The 6,748-nt window shown below is 37.1% G+C and overlaps 1 long non-coding RNA gene across 1 annotated transcript; it reads left to right on the top strand.

Annotated features, from left to right (window-relative positions):
• The first annotated feature begins 4,403 nt into the window (after positions 1–4,403).
• LOC125315825 lies at positions 4,404–6,505 on the top strand. The gene is made up of 2 exons (XR_007199125.1): positions 4,404–4,544; positions 6,293–6,505. It is a non-coding gene; the product is annotated as an uncharacterized LOC125315825 (long non-coding RNA).
• Positions 6,506–6,748: the final 243 nt, after the last annotated feature.

A 6,748-nucleotide genomic window follows, 5' to 3' on the forward strand; every position in this document is an offset into this window, starting at 1 on the left:
TTAAAAGATTGGTTTAAGAACACAACACAACACCAATAGAATAAACACTTGCGACACTTACCGAGTCGAGTTGATCCGCCCTCACTATCTTCGCTCCGTATTGATCGCCTTCTTCCTTACCAAGCCTTAGTATATCATCCCTCTCATCACAGAGCTTGATGAGTAAAACTTCCGATTTAAACCAGCGGGTAACCCCCGTAACGAGGATTTGCTACCGCTATGGTAATAAAATTAAAATAGTGTGAATTAGTCCCAAAAAAAAAAAGAGAGAGAGAGAGATCAATTCACACTTTCAAACGAGATTTTCATTGCATCCTGATTTTTTTTCGGAAGAAAGTTCCGAATGTCAAATAGTAACACAATTATCAAATATTTGTAAATATCTAACAAAGGCATTAAATGTATTTTCGTATCAGTACTCCCAAATAAAACTATTCTTGAGGATCAAACATAGTAGAACAAGACATCTATTTTACTTGAATACACAATTCATATTTAAGCATTTATTAATAGAAACACTGGTTCTTTGATTAGTATAAGTTAACTTAAGCACTAGCCCGAAAAAAAGAGACACATTTCAAGATCATTAGAAATAATGACACCGCACATTTTTTTGTTAATATGCACGCAAGACCGCCTTGGGACATCCCTAATTCGGACAATTAAAGCCAACTTCCAACAAGGACCAAATAGCTAGTAGACGGCTAATACCCAAGGTCAATTGAGCCTTGAACTTGCGACAAAGATAATAAGCATCAAATTGAAAAACAAAACCCACATTTATCCAAAAGTCATTTTTGGGAAAAAAATCATTTTTCAAGTTTTAGACTACATTGAGAGTTTTTAGAAAACCGCCCAACGGACCTCAAAAAATCAAAAAAAATGGACTTACCCCACCCAATCTCCTAAACCAAATTATTTCAGACCTAATAGAATCAAGAAACCTCCTTTTTAATGCAATTCTAGCGGAATGCCACAATTCCTTCCATTGGCAACCTTGAGTCTCCTACACTTTAAGAGCCTCCTACGAGAAGGAGTTATTCTCTCCATGTCCACACTCACCCAAGCAATGAGTCTTTGTTCTGCAACCTATATGAAGGTCATGCAGCATACTATAAACAATTTTCAATGAGATACGCACTGAGTTTGAGTTTGGGTTCACTATCTGTCATGATTAAATGATTGGAGAGGTTTGCTGTTTGAGGTGAAAAAAAAACTATAGATTCTTTAACAACCCAACCATAGTTCACTCTTGGGAAGCAAAATAAACAACCAACAAAAAATGACCCCAACACAAACCAACCCAAAGTCACAACCTGGAGGTTAATCGTCCTATCCGAAACTCGTTAATCTTCCTTATCCACCCGAAGCTCCTCAATAAGGATCCTCATGCCCTTGATGTGTGCGGCACCCACGATCATAATTGTTGATCTATAAACCTGGACTTCATCAAGGAGCTTGGAAACCATAAACCTATAAAATACAAGAAGATTAGGAAAGTCAATTAGTAAGAAGGAATTGAAATTTCTAAAAAAAAAGTATGGTACCGGTTCCTTTCGTGTAATATAACCTTCATTACATTGGGATATTCCTTTTCCCAATTATCTGTAAGTCTTTCCAGTTCTTCCTCAGCATATGAAGGCAAAAAAGCACTATTCCTGGTCACCCATTCATTGGATTTTTCCTCATCTATGAACAATACATCTTGGATCCTTTATTCGGTAACCTATGGGATGGAATTTTTTTTTAAAAAAAATATTGGTTTAAGAACACAACACAACACAACGCAACGCCAATAGAATAAACACTTGCGACACTTACCGAGTCGAGTTGATCCGCCCTCATTATCTTCGCTCCCTATCGATCGCCTTCTTCCTTACCAAGCCGTAGTATATCATCCCTCTCATCACAGAGCTCAATGAGTAAAACTTTCTATTTAAACCAGCGGGTAACCCCTATAACGAGGATCCACCACCGCTATGGTAATAAAATTAAAATAGTGTGAATTAGTCCCAAAAAGAGAGATGGACGAAATAACACTTTTAGACGAGATTTTCAATGCATCCTGATTTTTTTTCCGGAAGAAAGTTCCGGAATGCCTAATAGTAACACAATTATCCAATATTTGTAAATATCTAAGAAAGGCATTAAATGTGTTTTCGTATTTGTACTCCCAAATAAAACTATTCTTGAGGATCAAACATGGTAGAATAAGACATCTATTTTACTTGACTAAACAATTCATATTTAAACAATTATAAACAAAAATGCTGGTTCTTTGATTAGTATAAGTTAACTTAAGCACTAGCCCGGAAAAAAGAGACACATTTTAAGATCATTAGAAATAATGACATTGCACATTTTTTTGTTAATATGCATGCAAGAGTGCCTTTAGACATCCCTAATTTGGACAATCAAAGCCATCTTCCAACCAAGACCAAATAGCTAGTAGACGGCTAATACCCAAGGTCAATTGAGCCTTGAACTTGCGACAAAGATAATAAGCCTCAAATTGAAGAACAAAACCCACATTTGCCCAAAAGTCATTTTTGGGAAAAAAATTCATTTTTCAAGCTTTAGACTACATCGAGAGTTTTTAGAAAACCGCCTAACGGACCTCAACAAATCAAAGAAAATGGACTTACCCCATCCAATCTCCTAAACCAGATTGTTTCAGACCTAATGGAATCAATAATCCTCCTTTTTATTGCAATTCTAGCGGAAGGCCGCAATTCCCTCCATTGGCAACCTTGAGTCTCCTACACTTTAAGAGTCTCCTACGAGAAGAAGTTATTCTCTCCATGTCCACACTCACCCAAGCAATGAGTCTTTGTTCTGCAACCTATATGAAGGTCACACATCATACTATAAACAATTTTCAATGAGATACGACCGAGTTTGAGTTTGGGTTCACTATCCGTCATGATTAAATGACTGGAGAGGTTTGCTATTTGAGGTGAAAAAAAAAACTATAGATTCTTTAACAACCCAACCATAGTTCACTCTTGAGAAGCAAAATAAACAATCAACAAAAAACGACCCCAACACAAACCAACCCAAAGTCGCAACCACGTCAATCGTCCTACCCAAAACTCGTCAATCTTCCTTATCTACCCGAAGCTCCTCAATAAGCATACTCATGCCCTTGACGTGTGCGGCACCCACGATCATAATTGATGATCTATAAACTAGGACTTCATCAAGGAGCTTGGAAACCATAAACCTATAAAATATAAGAAGATTAGGAAAGTCAATTAGTAAGAATGAATTGAAATTTCTAAGTAAAAAGTACAGTACCGGTTCCTTTCATCTAATATAACCTTCATTACATTAGGATATTCCTTTTCCCAATTGTTAGTAAGTCTTTCCGGTTCTTCCTCATCATACGAAGGCAAAAAAGCACTATTCCCGGTGACCCATTCATTGGATTTTTCCTCGTCAATGAACAATACATCTTGGATCCTTTGTTCGGTAACCTATGGGATAGAGTTTTTTTTTTTTTAAAAAAGATTGGTTTAAGAACACAACACAACACAACGCCAATAGAATAAACACTTGCGACACTTACCGAGTCGAGTTGATCCGGCCTCACTATCTTCGCTCCGTATCGATCGCCTTCTTCCTTACCAAGCCTTAGTATGTCATCCCTCTCATCACGTAAATCGATGAGTAAAACTTTCAATTTAAACCAGCGGGTAACCCCTCTAACGAGGATTCGCTACCGCTATGGTAATAAAATTAAAATAGTGTGAATCAATCCCGAGAGAGAGAGAGAGAGAGAGAGAGAGAGAGAGAGAGAGAGAGAGATGAAATAACACTTTCAGACGAGATTTTCAATGTGTCCTGATTTTTTTTGGAAGAAAGTGCCGGAATTCCTATTAGTAACACAATTATCAAATATTTGTAAATACCTAACAAAGGCATTAAATGTGTTTTCGTATCTGTACTCCCAAATAAAACTATCCTTGAGGATCAAACATAGTAGAACAAGACATCTATTTTACTTGACTAAACAATTCATATTTAAGCAGTTGTCAATAAAAATGATGGTTCTTTGATTAGTGTAAGTTAACTTAAGTACTAGCCTGGAAAAAAGAGACACCTTTCCGGATCATCAGAAATTATGACACTGCACATTTTTTTGTTAATATGCATGCAAGACTACCTTTAGACATCCATAATTCGGACAATCAAAGCCGACTTCCAACTAGGACCAAATAGCCAATAGACGGCTAATACCCAAGTTCAAATTAGCCTCGAACTTACGACAAAGATAATAAGCCCCAACTATAAAAACAAAACCCACATTTGCCCAAAAGTCATTTTTGGGATAACATCTTTTTCAAGCTTTAGACTACATCGAGAGTTTTTAGAAAACCGCCCAACAACCTTAACAAATCAAAGAAAATGGACTTACCCCGTCCAATCTCCTAAACTAGATTATTTCAGACCTAATAGAATCAAGAATCCTCCTTTTTAATGCAATTCTAGCGGAAGGCCATAATTCCCTCCATCGGTAACCTTGAGTCTCCTACACTTTAAGAGTCTTCTACGAGGAGGAGTTATTCTCTCCATGTCCACACTCACTCAAGCAATGAGTCTTTGTTCCGCAACCTATATGAAGGTCACGCAGCATACTATAAACAATTCTCAATGAGATACGCACCGAGTTTGAGTTTGGGTTCACTATTTGTCATGATTAAATGACTGGAGAGGTTTCCTGTTTGAGGAGAAAAAAAAAACTACGGATTCTTTAACAACCCAACCATAGTTCACTCTTGGGAAGCAGAATGAACAACCAACAAAAAACAACTCCAACACAAACCAACCCAAAGCCGCAACCTCGAGGTTAATCGTCCTACCAGAAACTCGTCAATCTTCCTTATCTACCCGAAGCTCCTCAATAAGGATCCTTATGCCCTTGACGTGTGCAGCACCCACGATCATAATTGCTAATCTATAAACCGAGACTTCATCAAGGAGCTTGGAAATCATAAACCTATAAAATACAAGAAGATTATGAAAGTCAGCTAGTAAGGCGAATTGAAATTTCTAAGTAAAAAGTACGATACCGGTTTCTTTTGTCTAATATAACCTTCATTACATTGGGATATTTCTTTTTCCAATCGTTCGTAAGTCTTTCCAATTCTTCCTCAGCATACGAAGGCAAAAAAACGTTATTCTTGATGACCCATTCATTGGATTTTTCCTCATCTATCAACAATACATCTTGGATCCTCTATTCGGTAACCTATGGGATGGAATTTTTTTTTAAAAAAAAGATTGGTTTAAGAACACGACACAACACAACGCCAATAGAATAAACACTTGCGACACTTGCTGAGTCGAGTTGATCCGGCCTCACTATCTTCGCTCCTTATCGATCGTCTTCTTCCTTACCATGCCTCAGTATATCATCCCTCTCATCACGTAGCTCGATGAGTAAAACTTTCGATTTAAACCAGTGGGTAACCCCCGTAACGAGGATTCGCTATCGTTATGGTAATAAAATTAAAATAGTGTGAATCAGTCCAAAAAAAAAAAGAGGGAGAGAGATGAAATAACACTTTTAGACGAGATTTTCAATGCATCTTGATTTTTTTCGGAAGAAAGTGCCGTAATGCCTAATAGTAACACAATTATCAAATATTTGTAAATATCTAACAAATGCATTAAATGTGTTTTCGTATCTATACTCCCAAGTAAAACTATTCTTGAGGATCAAACATAATAGAAAAAGACATCTATTTTACTTGACTAAACAATTCATATTTAAGTAGTTGTTAACGTAAATGCTAGTTCTTTGATTAGTATAAGTTAACTTAAGCACTAGCCCGGAAAAAAGAAACATTTCAAGATCATCGAAATAGTGACACTCGCACATTTTTTTGTTAATATGCATGCAAGACCGCCTTTAGACATCCCTAATTCGAACAATCAAAGCCGGCTTCCACCCAAGACCAAATAGCCAGTAGACGGCTAATACCCAAGGTCAATTGAGCCTTGAACTTGCGACAAAGAGAATAAGCCCCAAATTGAAAAACAAAACCCACGTTTTCCCAAAAGTCGGTTTTGGGATAACATCATTTTTCAAGTTTTAGATTACATCGAGAGTTTTTAGAAAACTACCCAACGGACCTCAACAAATCAAGGAAAATGGACTTATCCCATCCAATCTCCTAAACCGGATTATTTCAGACCTAATACAATCACAAATCCTCCTTTTTAATGCAATTTTAGCGGAAGGCCACAATTCCCTTCGTCGGTAATCTTGAGTCTCCCGTGCTTTAAGAGTCTCCTACAACTTAAGCATGAGAAGGAGTTATTCTCTTCACATCGACCCTCACCCAATCAATGAGTCTTTATATTGTAACCTATATGAAGGTCACGCAGCATACTATAAACAATTCTCAATAAGACACGCACCGAGTTTGGGTTCATTATCTATCACAGGTATAGATCAAGAAGCCATGATTAAATGACTAGGAGAGGTGTGTTGTTTGAGGAAAAAAAAATGTAGATTCTTCACATAGAACATGTCTAATAACAACCCAACGACAAATATATTATGCACTCTTGCGCACGCGCGCACTTGTGTTCTGAGGAGGGAGAAGACGGTTCAACCCTTTGAACTACGACTCTTTTTGCATTTCACTTTTGGTTGAGAAATTGATATAAAGATCTTGCATTTATCTTAAACTGACTCACCTCACTGTGATGCACCACTCCAACTAAATATACTATGTAG

This window comes from Rhodamnia argentea, chromosome 7 (assembly GCF_020921035.1).
Source record: "Rhodamnia argentea isolate NSW1041297 chromosome 7, ASM2092103v1, whole genome shotgun sequence".
NCBI classification, from domain to species: domain Eukaryota; kingdom Viridiplantae; phylum Streptophyta; class Magnoliopsida; order Myrtales; family Myrtaceae; genus Rhodamnia; species Rhodamnia argentea.